This window comes from Blennius ocellaris (assembly GCF_963422515.1).
Source record: "Blennius ocellaris genome assembly, chromosome: 8".
NCBI lineage: Eukaryota > Metazoa > Chordata > Actinopteri > Blenniiformes > Blenniidae > Blennius > Blennius ocellaris.
In genome coordinates this window covers 4,202,020-4,215,715 of record NC_137657.1, presented here as the reverse complement: position 1 = coordinate 4,215,715, position 13,696 = coordinate 4,202,020, and positions in this window count along the sequence as shown.

The following is a 13,696-nucleotide window of genomic DNA, read 5'->3' as shown; positions in this document are numbered from 1 at the left end:
GTGAGAGAGGGCCTGTTACGCACGGTGCGTCTCCATCATGACGTCGTGAATGAGCTGAAGATTGTAGCGGGGGGGGGGGGGGGGGGGTGAAGGGAAGGAGGGAGGGAGGGAGGGAGGAGGCTCCTGGATCCGCTGCTCCTCTGGATGTGTGTTTTGCTCCTCCGCCGCGGTGATGCGGAGCAGATCGGTCTGAAACGGGACCTGCAGGAACCGCGTCCTGCCGGAGCTGAGTCCCGGTCCTCCATCCCGAGTCCTGGTCCCGAGTCCTGGTCCCGAGTCCTGCCGGAGCCGCTCAGCCATCTTTGCGTCCAGCGGCGGAGGATGCGGATTTGGACCTGAACCGAGCCGCGGACACACACACACACACACACACACACACGCAGGCACGCGCGCGCACACACGGTGAGTATCTCGTGCGGCTCCGGACGGTTCAGCTCGTCCTGTTTTTCCTCTGTTCTCCCGCTACGTGAGGAGGCTGCGGCCGCTCTGCGCTCTGCGCGGACGCAGCCTCCGGCTCCGTTCCTTCGCCTGAGCAGCGGCTCGGTGGCGGCCTCCAGCAGGCCGTCACCGAGCCGCTGCTCCCCGGTCTGTCTCCCCGGTCTGTCCCCCCGGTCTGTCCCCCCCGTCTGTATCCCCGGTCTGTCCCCCCGGTCTGTCTCCCCGGGACGCGGCGGACCTGCGGCTGGTGGCGCCTGCGTGACCCGCGCAACTCTGCGGGTTCACGCTCAGCCGTGCGCGAAATGCAGCATCTGACACACACACACACACACACACACACACACACACACACACACACACACACACACACACACACACACACACACACACACACACACACACACACACGAGTAGGAAGAGGACACGAGTCGCTCCAGGTGGATCTGAGATGATTCTCTGTCCATGGTGCTGATTCCCCAGATTCTCTTATTCTGTTCGTCTGTTCTGCCCCACTGTCTGTTCTGCCCCCATCTGTTCTGCCCCACTGTCTGTTCTGCCCCCATCTGTTCTGCCCCATCTGTTCTGCCCCCATCTGTTCTGCCCTACTGTCTGTTCTGCCCCACTGTCTGTTCTGCCCCCATCTGTTCTGCCCCATCTGTTCTGCCCCCATCTGTTCTGCCCCACTGTCTGTTCTGCCCCCATCTGTTCTGCCCCACTGTCTGTTCTGCCCCCATCTGTTCTGCCCCACTGTCTGTTCTGCCCCCATCTGTTCTGCCCCATCTGTTCTGCCCCACTGTCTGTTCTGCCCCCATCTGTTCTGCCCCATCTGTTCTGCCCCCATCTGTTCTGCCCCACTGTCTGTTCTGCCCCCATCTGTTCTGCCCTCCATCTGTTCTGCCCCCATCTGTTCTGCCCTCCATCTGTTCTGCCTCCATCTGTTCTGCCCCCATCTGTTCTGCCCCCATCTGTTCTGCCCCATCTGTTCTGCCCTACTGTCTGTTCTGCCCCCATCTGTTCTGCCCCATCTGTTCTGCCCCCATCTGTTCTGCCCTACTGTCTGTTCTGCCCCACTGTCTGTTCTGCCCCCATCTGTTCTGCCCCATCTGTTCTGCCCCCATCTGTTCTGCCCCACTGTCTGTTCTGCCCCCATCTGTTCTGCCCCACTGTCTGTTCTGCCTCCATCTGTTCTGCCCCCATCTGTTCTGCCCTCCATCTGTTCTGCCCCACTGTCTGTTCTGCCCCCATCTGTTCTGCCCTCCATCTGTTCTGCCTCCATCTGTTCTGCCCCACTGTCTGTTCTGCCCCCATCTGTTCTGCCCCATCTGTTCTGCCCCCATCTGTTCTGCCCCACTGTCTGTTCTGCCCCCATCTGTTCTGCCCTCCATCTGTTCTGCCCCCATCTGTTCTGCCCTCCATCTGTTCTGCCTCCATCTGTTCTGCCCCCATCTGTTCTGCCCCCATCTGTTCTGCCCCACTGTCTGTTCTGCCCCCATCTGTTCTGCCCCACTGTCTGTTCTGCCCCCATCTGTTCTGCCCTCCATCTGTTCTGCCCCCATCTGTTCTGCCCCACTGTCTGTTCTGCCCTCCATCTGTTCTGCCCCCATCTGTTCTGCCCCACTGTCTGTTCTGCCCCACGGTCTGTTCTGCCCCCATCTGTTCTGCCCCACTGTCTGTTCTGCCCCCATCTGTTCTGCCCTCCATCTGTTCTGCCCCCATCTGTTCTGCCCTCCATCTGTTCTGCCCCACTGTCTGTTCTGCCCTCCATCCGTTCTGCCCCACTGTCTGTTCTGCCCCCATCTGTTCTGCCCCACTGTCTGTTCTGCCCCCATCTGTTCTGCCCTCCATCTGTTCTGCCCCCATCTGTTCTGCCCCCATCTGTTCTGCCCCACTGTCTGTTCTGCCCCACGGTCTGTTCTGCCCCCATCTGTTCTGCCCCACTGTCTGTTCTGCCCCCATCTGTTCTGCCCTCCATCTGTTCTGCCCCCATCTGTTCTGCCCCCATCTGTTCTGCCCCACTGTCTGTTCTGCCCCACGGTCTGTTCTGCCCCCATCTGTTCTGCCCCACTGTCTGTTCTGCCCCCATCTGTTCTGCCCTCCATCTGTTCTGCCCTCCATCTGTTCTGCCCCCATCTGTTCTGCCCCCATCTGTTCTGCCCCACGGTCTGTTCTGCCCCTGCCAGTTTTTCTTTTCAACCAAACTAAACTCATTTCACCTTCAGATTCTGCATAAATAGTTAAACATGAGAGATTTATTTATTCTTAAAGTTATAGTTCGTTATATTTCAGAGAACCACGCTACCTGCTAACTAGCTAACTAGGTAACCAGCTAACCAGCGAGGTAGCTCGGGCCTGTAACACCACTCTGTTCCAGCAGGGGGCGCAGTGGTTTGTTCCAGTTGGAGACACAGTGGTTTGTTCCAGCAGGAGACACAGTGGTTTGTTCCAGTTGGAGACACAGTGGTTTGTTCCAGCAGGAGACACAGTGGTTTGTTCCAGCAGGAGACACAGTGGTTTGTTCCAGCAGGAGACACAGTGGTTTGTTCCAGCAGGAGACACAGTGGTTTGTTCCAGCAGGAGACACAGTGGTTTGTTCCAGCAGGGGACACAGTGGTTTGTTCCAGCAGGAGACACAGTGGTTTGTTCCAGCAGGAGACACAGTGGTTTGTTCCAGCAGGAGACACAGTGGTTTGTTCCAGCAGGGGACACAGTGGTTTGTTCCAGTCGGAGACACAGTGGTTTGTTCCAGTCGGAGACACAGTGGTTTGTTCCAGTCGGAGACACAGTGGTTTGTTCCAGCAGGGGACACAGTGGTTTGTTCCAGCAGGAGACACAGTGGTTTGTTCCAGTCGGAGACACAGTGGTTTGTTCCAGTCGGAGACACAGTGGTTTGTTCCAGTTGGAGACACAGTGGTTTGTTCCAGCAGGGGACACAGTGGTTTGTTCCAGCAGGAGACACAGTGGTTTGTTCCAGTCGGAGACACAGTGGTTTGTTCCAGCAGGGGACACAGTGGTTTGTTCCAGCAGGAGACACAGTGGTTTGTTCCAGTCGGAGACACAGTGGTTTGTTCCAGCAGGGGACACAGTGGTTTGTTCCAGCAGGAGACACAGTGGTTTGTTCCAGTCGGAGACACAGTGGTTTGTTCCAGTCGGAGACACAGTGGTTTGTTCCAGTTGGAGACACAGTGGTTTGTTCCAGCAGGGGACACAGTGGTTTGTTCCAGCAGGAGACACAGTGGTTTGTTCCAGTCGGAGACACAGTGGTTTGTTCCAGTCGGAGACACAGTGGTTTGTTCCAGTTGGAGACACAGTGGTTTGTTCCAGCAGGAGACACAGTGGTTTGTTCCAGTCGGAGACACAGTGGTTTGTTCCAGTTGGAGACACAGTGGTTTGTTCCAGCAGGAGACACAGTGGTTTGTTCCAGTCGGAGACACAGTGGTTTGTTCCAGTCGGAGACACAGTGGTTTGTTCCAGTTGGAGACACAGTGGTTTGTTCCAGCAGGAGACACAGTGGTTTGTTCCAGCCGGAGACACAGTGGTTTGTTCCAGCAGGAGACACAGTGGTTTGTTCCAGCAGGAGACACAGTGGTTTGTTCCAGTTGGAGACACAGTGGTTTGTTCCAGCAGGAGACACAGTGGTTTGTTCCAGCAGGAGACACCGTGGTTTGTTCCAGCAGGGGACACAGTGGTTTGTTCCAGTTGGAGACACAGTGGTTTGTTCCAACAGGAGACACAGTGGTTTGTTCCAGCAGGAGACACAGTGGTTTGTTCCAGTTGGAGACACAGTGGTTTGTTCCAACAGGAGACACAGTGGTTGGTTCCAGCAGGAGACACAGTGGTTTGTTCCAGCAGGGGACACAGTGGTTTGTTCCAGTTGGAGACACAGTGGTTTGTTCCAGCAGGAGACACAGTGGTTTGTTCCAGCAGGGGACACAGTGGTTTGTTCCAGCAGGAGACACAGTGGTTTGTTCCAGTCGGAGACACAGTGGTTTGTTCCAGTCGGAGACACAGTGGTTTGTTCCAGTCGGAGACACAGTGGTTTGTTCCAGTTGTAGACACAGTGGTTTGTTCCAGTTGGAGACACAGTGGTTTGTTCCAGCAGGAGAGACAGTGGTTTGTTCCAGCAGGAGACACCGTGGTTTGTTCCAGCAGGGGACACAGTGGTTTGTTCCAGTCGGAGACACAGTGGTTTGTTCCAGTTGGAGACACAGTGGTTTGTTCCAACAGGAGACACAGTGGTTTGTTCCAGTTGGAGACACAGTGGTTTGTTCCAGCAGGAGACACAGTGGTTTGTTCCAGTTGGAGACACAGTGGTTTGTTCCAGCAGGAGACACAGTGGTTTGTTCCAGCAGGAGACACAGTGGTTTGTTCCAGCAGGAGACACAGGGGTTTGTTCCAGCAGGAGACACAGTGGTTTGTTCCAGCAGGAGACACAGTGGTTTGTTCCAGCCGGAGACACAGTGGTTTGTTCCAGCCGGAGACACAGTGGTTTGTTCCAGTTGGAGACACAGTGGTTTGTTCCAGTTGTAGACACAGTGGTTTGTTCCAGTTGGAGACACAGTGGTTTGTTCCAGCAGGAGAGACAGTGGTTTGTTCCAGCAGGAGACACCGTGGTTTGTTCCAGCAGGGGACACAGTGGTTTGTTCCAGTCGGAGACACAGTGGTTTGTTCCAGTTGGAGACACAGTGGTTTGTTCCAACAGGAGACACAGTGGTTTGTTCCAGTTGGAGACACAGTGGTTTGTTCCAGCAGGAGACACAGTGGTTTGTTCCAGTTGGAGACACAGTGGTTTGTTCCAGCAGGAGACACAGTGGTTTGTTCCAGCAGGAGACACAGTGGTTTGTTCCAGCAGGAGACACAGGGGTTTGTTCCAGCAGGAGACACAGTGGTTTGTTCCAGCAGGAGACACAGTGGTTTGTTCCAGCCGGAGACACAGTGGTTTGTTCCAGCCGGAGACACAGTGGTTTGTTCCAGTTGGAGACACAGTGGTTTGTTCCAGCAGGAGACACAGTGGTTTGTTCCAGCCGGAGACACAGTGGTTTGTTCCAGTTGGAGACACAGTGGTTTGTTCCAGCCGGAGACACAGTGGTTTGTTCCAGTTGGAGACACAGTGGTTTGTTCCAGCAGGAGACACAGTGGTTTGTTCCAGTTGGAGACACAGTGGTTTGTTCCAGCAGGAGACACAGTGGTTTGTTCCAGCCGGAGACACAGTGGTTTGTTCCAGTTGGAGACACAGTGGTTTGTTCCAGCAGGAGACACAGTGGTTTGTTCCAGCAGGAGACACAGTGGTTTGTTCCAGCAGGAGACACAGTGGTTTGTTCCAGCAGGAGACACAGTGGTTTGTTCCAGCAGGAGACACAGTGGTTTGTTCCAGCCGGAGACACAGTGGTTTGTTCCAGCCGGAGACACAGTGGTTTGTTCCAGTTGGAGACACAGTGGTTTGTTCCAACAGGGGGCGCAGTGAGTGTCATTTTAATGAACTTTGTGTTTATTTAACGGCGAGCGAACTTAAAAAATATACATCGATGTTTTTATTTTATTTTATTTTATTTTTTTTGGGGGGGGGGTCCTTCATAAGTTATAATGTGAAAAAACACATGACTGATGATAAGTACATACATAATCAATGTACTGTCAATAGTCGGGTTTTAATTCAGGCTAAAAAGGATGTTGGCTATAAATATTTTACGTTGACAACATGAAGTTTCTCAAAACAGGAAGGTTTATGAAAAATCGTGGCATGACTCACTGCACCACCTGGTGGTAGAAGTTGGTATTACACGACTGGAGGACCTCGCGCTGAGTGGCTAACTTCAGTTTTTAATTGCTGCTGTACAATAACATTCATCGTTTAACTTGTTTTACTTCACCATTGGTCATTTGTTCACACTTCAAGCAAACATTTGAACATACAGACACAGGTCAGGATTTAGCCGAGCTCAACACTAAGGAGAGCACTACTTCCAGTCCACATGGCTCCTAAAATAAATTACTCAAAATGATGTAGTACACATGCCAGGGCTACAGGTGGCGCTGTAACACTGCCACAGAAATACACCAAACATGAAGAAGAAGACGGAGCATGAAAAAAAAAATCCTCCTATTAAACAAACCCATCATGTGTCCTTATTAAGCGAGCTGGAGGAGGTCGTCCGCCATGTTGGTGTTGTTCAGTGGCATCAGGGAGAAGGGGGCGGGGTTAGAGGTCGAGAGGCGGGGCCGTGATGTCATGGTTTTCAGCCAATGTACCTCTTGTCTTGTCCAAGGTGGTGCTTTCTAATTCTTCCACTCCGGAAGCCATTTAAAAAAAAAGTTTTCAGACTCCTACTGATCGGTCAAAAAGAACCGTGGCGACATGACACGGCGCTCTGGTGTGGGCGTGGCCATGTTGGATTGATGTGATGCCACTTTTGTCCACCAGAGAACAAAGCAGGATTTCCGATGACAAACGGCACCATCTTGTGGTGGAACGTGGTATTACAAGGCTGAACCACCTGCTGCTGTTTAATTTGTATTCCTTTGTCGTGAGTCTGTCTCGGAGTAGCTGCTAGGTGCTTCAGCCATCGTCTTACCGAACGCTTCAGTGATGCTTTTTGTAGGGGTTTTTTTCCCGTTTGTTGGACGGATGGAAAAGTTTCGTGTTTGAAGTCGTTCCAGTTTGGTTTAAAGTTAGCCGCTAGCTGGCTCACACAGTGTGTGATCGCTGATATTAATGAGTCCTGCTGGGCTCCGCACTCAGGACACACACGCACACACACACACACACACGCACACACACACACACACACGCACACACACACACACGCACGCACGCACACACACACACACACACACACACACACACACACACACACACACACACACACACACACACACACACACACACACACACACACACACACACACACACACACACACACACACACACACAGCAGCTACCTCCTGCATGCTTGTTATCAGTGAACTCTAAAAATACACTGGATGATGCTAATGAAGTATCCAGCAGAGTTTGTCTGTCTTTACAAGCCTCGCTGCCATCTGTCTACACACACAGACACACACACACACACACACACACACACACCCTCCCTGCATTATTAGACATGAGTGTATGAGTATTTATGTTTATGTGACGGCCTCATAAATTAATTTATCATTCAGAGCTGCAAATGAGCTATATATATATATATATATATATATATATATATATATATATATATATATATATATATATATATAGTGTGTGTGTGTGTGTGTGTGTGTGTGTGTGTGTGTGTGTGTGTGTGTGTGTCCCAGCACTACAGGCTCTGAGGCTCATGGGATTTGTTGTTCTTTTGACTTTGTTGTTGCTAATTAGCATAGTCCGTTTTTACATCTGTTTTTTTTTCCGTTGCTTTGACTTTTATCCAGAAAGATGTGATTCTGCTCATAGGTAATCTGTTAATCTACTCTAGATTACTGCAGATAAATCTACTCCACATTACTGCAGATCAGCTCCACATGGTTTAGATTTGTACTCATGCTCGCATGGTGCGAGAAAGACTTAGTATCTCAGCATCTCACTTCTGGCATCTTTTGTGTTCTGGTCACATATTTAACACAGTGCTGACGCCGTGCTGACGCCGTGCTGACGCCGTGTTGACGCCATGTTGACACCATGTTGACACCATGTTGACGCCGTGCTGACGCCGTGTTGATGCCATGTTGACACCATGTTGGTGCCATGTTGACACCATGTTGACTCCGTGTTGATGCCATGTTGATGCCATGTTGATGCCATGTTGATGCCATGTTGACACCATGTTGACACCATGTTGACACCATGTTGATGCCATGTTGATGCCATGTTGATGCCATGTTGACACCATGTTGACACCATGTTGACACCATGTTGATGCCATGTTGATGCCATGTTGACACCATGTTGATGCCATGTTGACACCATGTTGATGCCATGTTGATGCCATGTTGACACCATGTTGACACCATGTTGACACCATGTTGATGCCATGTTGATGCCATGTTGACACCATGTTGATGCCATGTTGATGCCATGTTTGCGTCGAGCACCAAAAGAAACCGGACTAGTTGTATACGTGTAGAACATTGGCGTACCGAAGACAAATCCAGAGTCTGGTCTCATGATGCTGCATTGGAGCGTGAATGTCCAGATGTGTACTCTGTGGCAGTTTTAATCTGAAGGTGAAGAAACCTGGATTAGACTGAGCTCCGTCACGCTCTAACCTCTGCGGCTCTTCTCTTCCAGGCCAGCGATGGAGCGACTCCTGATCCTCCTCGTCCTTCACGCTCTCCCCTCCCTCGTCGTTCCCATCCATAATTCATCGACGGGAGGTAATTTCTGTCCGCGGCGCTCGACTCTGACTCAGAATATCTCCGTAATCTAATCCCGCTGCTCTTCCCTCCTTAGGATGCGCCATCATCCGGCCTCCGAGGGACGGAGGGATCCGCTACCGAGGCCTGACCCAGGAGCAGGTACGACCTCTGGGGGGCACATCAGGGGGGAGGGGGGTTATGACTGTTACTGACCTGCAGCATCTTCTAGTGAATGCTTCTTTTTTTTAATGCGTACTCGTCTGTACTTGCATTCTGGCATATTCGTGAAATCAGTCGGAGATCAAGTATTGTTCCAATTCAAAGTATCGCAGGTCTTGCAGGGTATGCACGAAGTACCCGGAGTACATTATCAAGGACCCATCAAGACTGGACTTGTGTGGACTTGGGAAGACAAATTACCCATAATGCATTTGGCAAGAAATTCCAAAGTCCATACATCCTTGAATGTACTTGTAAGTACGTACTTGTAAGTACGTACTCGGAAGCATGCGAGTACATACTTGCATACTGGGAATTGAGAAACGGCCTGTAAATATATATGTATCGTCTGCCTCATCCTTGTTCTCCTCCTCCTCCTCCTCCTCCTCCTCCTCCTCCTCTTCCTCCTCTTCCTCCTCTTCCTCCTCGCAGATCCGGAGTGTTCAGATCCTGCCAGTGGATTATGAGATCGAGTACATCTGCAGAGGGAACCGGGTGATCGTCGGGCCGAAGGTCCGAAAATGTTTACCAAACGGAACCTGGACGGACATGATGCAACACAGCAGATGCTGTAAGACAGTCCTCTTTCTTTTCTTTTTTCATCATCACTCCTCCTCCTTTTGTTTTTCAGAAACATTCATTAATTGACAATTCACAACAGTTCAGGAGTAGTGGATTGGATGTAGATGCTAATGCTCACAGAAGCTATAGGAGATGAGGTAGATGGACAGCAACTGTGCTATTGCTAACAGAGGCTATAAAAAGCAGGGCAGACAAACAGCAGCCGTGCTAATGCTAATGCTAACAGTGGCCGTGCGGTCCTCCAGGCGAGCAACGAAACCTCCGTCCAAGAGTTAATGGCTACTAATCCAGCAGTTAATCTAGGAGTTAATACAGTCATTAATAGCAATCAATACAGCAGTTAATAGAAGTTAATCCAGCAGTTAATCTAGGAGTTCATAGTAGTTAATCCAGGAGTTCATCAAGCAGTTAATCAAACAGTTAATCAAGCAATTAATCCAGGAGTTAATCGTAGTTAATCCAGGAGATAATCCAGCAGATAATTTGACAGAGCGATCATTTAAAACATCACTGAGTTTTGGCTTTAAAGAGGAAAATAAAAAGCTCCAACAAATAAAAGGAAAAAAATAAAACCTGAGTTGTTGTTTTGACCAGAACGATTCAGCTTCTTTAATCAGGACTGTCAAATATGTTATTTATCAAATACTGATTCATTTCATCTGTTTATTAATAAAAAAAAAAAAAATTGATATAGTCTCTGAGCTGCATGTGGTGGTCTCTGTGCTTGCAGTGCTGCTGTGTCCGCGGGTCTGGACGTCCCTGGAGAACGGGCGGGTGACGGCGAAGCCTCCCGGACCGCCGGTGGAAGGAAGCGTCCTCCATTACAGCTGCCATGCCGGCTTCATCCTGGAGGGCAGGAACATCAGCCACTGCACCAAGCTGGGCAAGTGGGACGCCCCCAAACCCACCTGCCTGTGTGAGTATCTGCTGCCTCTGGTACTGGAGTATAGTTCTGCTCCACACTGACTTTGCTACTGGATCGTAGTTCTGCTCCACACTGTCTCTGGTACTGGATCGGAGTTCTGCGCCACTGCCTCTGGTACTGGGTTGTAGTTCTGCTCCACCCTGCCTATGGTACTGGGTTGTAGTTCTGCTCCACTGCCTCTGGTACTGGGTTGTAGTTCTGCTTCACCCTGCCTATGGTACTGGGTTGTAGTTCTGCTCCACTGCCTCTGGTACTGGGTTGTAGTTCTGCTTCACCCTGCCTATGGTACTGGGTTGTAGTTCTGCTCCACTGCCTCTGGTACTGGGTTGTAGTTCTGCTCCACCCTGCCTATGGTACTGGGTTGTAGTTCTGCTCCACTGCCTCTGGTACTGGGTTGTAGTTCTGCTTCACCCTGCCTATGGTACTGGGTTGTAGTTCTGCTCCACTGCCTCTGGTACTGGGTTGTAGTTCTCCACACTGTCTCTGGTACTGGGTTGTAGTTCTGCTCCACTGCCTCTGGTACTGGGTTGTAGTTCTCCACACTGTCTCTGGTACTGGGTTGTAGTTCTCCACACTGCCTCTGGTACTGGGTTGTAGTTATCCACACTGCCTCTGGTACTGGGTTGTAGTTCTGCTCCACACTGTCTCTGGCACTGGGTTGTAGTTCTGCTCCACACTGCCTCTGGCACTGGGTTGTAGTTCTGCTCCACACTGTCTCTGGTACTGGGTTGTAGTTCTGCTCCACACTGTCTCTGGTACTGGGTTGTAGTTCTCCACACTGCCTCTGGCACTGGGTTGTAGTTCTGCTCCACACTGTCTCTGGCACTGGGTTGTAGTTCTGCTCCACACTGTCTCTGGTACTGGGTTGTAGTTCTGCTCCACTGCCTCTGGTACTGGGTTGTAGTTCTCCACACTGTCTCTGGTACTGGGTTGTAGTTCTCCACACTGCCTCTGGTACTGGGTTGTAGTTATCCACACTGCCTCTGGTACTGGGTTGTAGTTCTGCTCCACACTGTCTCTGGCACTGGGTTGTAGTTCTGCTCCACACTGCCTCTGGCACTGGGTTGTAGTTCTGCTCCACACTGTCTCTGGTACTGGGTTGTAGTTCTGCTCCACACTGTCTCTGGTACTGGGTTGTAGTTCTCCACACTGCCTCTGGCACTGGGTTGTAGTTCTGCTCCACACTGCCCCTGGCACTGGGTTGTAGTTCTGCTCCACACTGTCTCTGGTACTGGGTTGTAGTTCTCCACACTGCCTCTGGTACTGGGTTGTAGTTCTCCACACTGCCTCTGGCACTGGGTTGTAGTTCTGCTCCACACTGCCTCTGGCACTGGGTTGTAGTTCTGCTCCACACTGTCTCTGGCACTGGGTTGTAGTTCTGCTCCACACTGTCTCTGGTACTGGGTTGTAGTTCTGCTCCACACTGCCCCTGGCACTGGGTTGTAGTTCTGCTCCACACTGTCTCTGGTACTGGGTTGTAGTTCTCCACACTGCCTCTGGTAATGGGTTGTAGTTCTCCACACTGCCTCTGGTACTGGGTTGTAGTTCTCCACACTGCCTCTGGCACTGGGTTGTAGTTCTGCTCCACACTGCCTCTGGCACTGGGTTGTAGTTCTGCTCCACACTGTCTCTGGCACTGGGTTGTAGTTCTGCTCCACACTGCCTCTGGTAAAGGGTTGTCGTTCTCCACACTGATGATCTATCAGTGAAATAACAAGTGAGCAGTAGTGGAGATTACTGATGTGACGAGATGTACAGCAGGAACACGGAACAGGAGGTTTACAGACCATAATCGCAAACACCTGCTGTCCCAACTGTGGCAGCCGGTTGCTAGGCAACTAATGATCCAGCCAATCAGATGAGAGATGCAGAGCGGTCAGCTGTTGGCAGAAAAAAAAATGTGAAGAGTCCAGAATTAGACGAGCGGAGACGTGTTCAGTCTCCATCAAACTGGATGGATTCTGTTCACTAAATATATGAAATACATTAAACACATTAAACACTGGACCACAACTGTTCAACACTAAATATATAAAATACATTAAACAGTAGTGGTAGTTGGCCAGTAGAGGGCGCTGCCCCCTAGAGGCAACAAGCAGAAAATGATATTAATTAGATACATTAATAAACAGTAATAATGTCAAAATATGTCTATGACAACAAACTAACAATGAGCCCTGAACTGTATTCGCTTCATTTTCTACAGATAATCTTCATCAAAAGAGGATTTCTTGATGTTTCTCTCTCGCTCTATTTTTAAATCGCCAATCTCCAGACCTGCTCAGTGATTGGCTTAAATTCAGTTTTATTTCTTCTCGCTTGTTTCTACGAGATGTTGAAATGAAGTCAACAAGCGGCGAGTCTCTGATTATTAACTCTGTCACATCGCTTCTAATTCACCGGATTGAAAAGAGTGTCCAGGTTTGTTTATGTTTATAAATGTTTAGATATGCTCATATTTATTAATGACTGAAAATCTAACAGATTAAAAAAAACTGTTTATTTTGAAAGTCTTTTTTGGGGGGTTTCCATCAAATCATTCAAAAATACTTTGAACGATGGATTGATGAATTGTTTAAAAATATACCTGATATTCCTTTTGTTTTCACTAAACTCAGACAAACTGTCATTTCAAGTAAACCTGCAACAAAACACTTCATTGTATTAAAAGGACTAATGAAGCTTCTCTTTGTATTTAAATAAGTTAAGTATGTTAATAAAAGAGTAGTAAGAGTTAAAATGTCTCTATTCACTCTGTTTAAAAGAACTATAATGTTTTACCACTAGGGGGCTCCCTCAAACTAAAAAAGTCCAAATTATTGTAATGTGGTTTATAAATTAACTGTATTTAAATGAATTATAATGAAGAGCCTCACCTCAGATATTTATTACCAGCCGCCACTGACAATAATGCTAATGATGCTACTGGTAATACTACTGCTAATGCTAATGATACTAGTAATAATGCTACTAATAATATTTATACTGCCACTGGTAATAATACTAGTAACAATAACAGTACTGCTGGCAACGAGGAGGGTAATGAAGAGGAAATAAAAGCATGAACAGATCAGCATTACCATGACGACTGCAGACTGTTTGGATCTTTTGTGCATCAATAGGTTCTGAGCAGCAGATGGTGCGTTCACTGTCCTCGAGCGTTCAGAGTTTTATGGAGAACCAAAGAGGAAAAATTCAAAC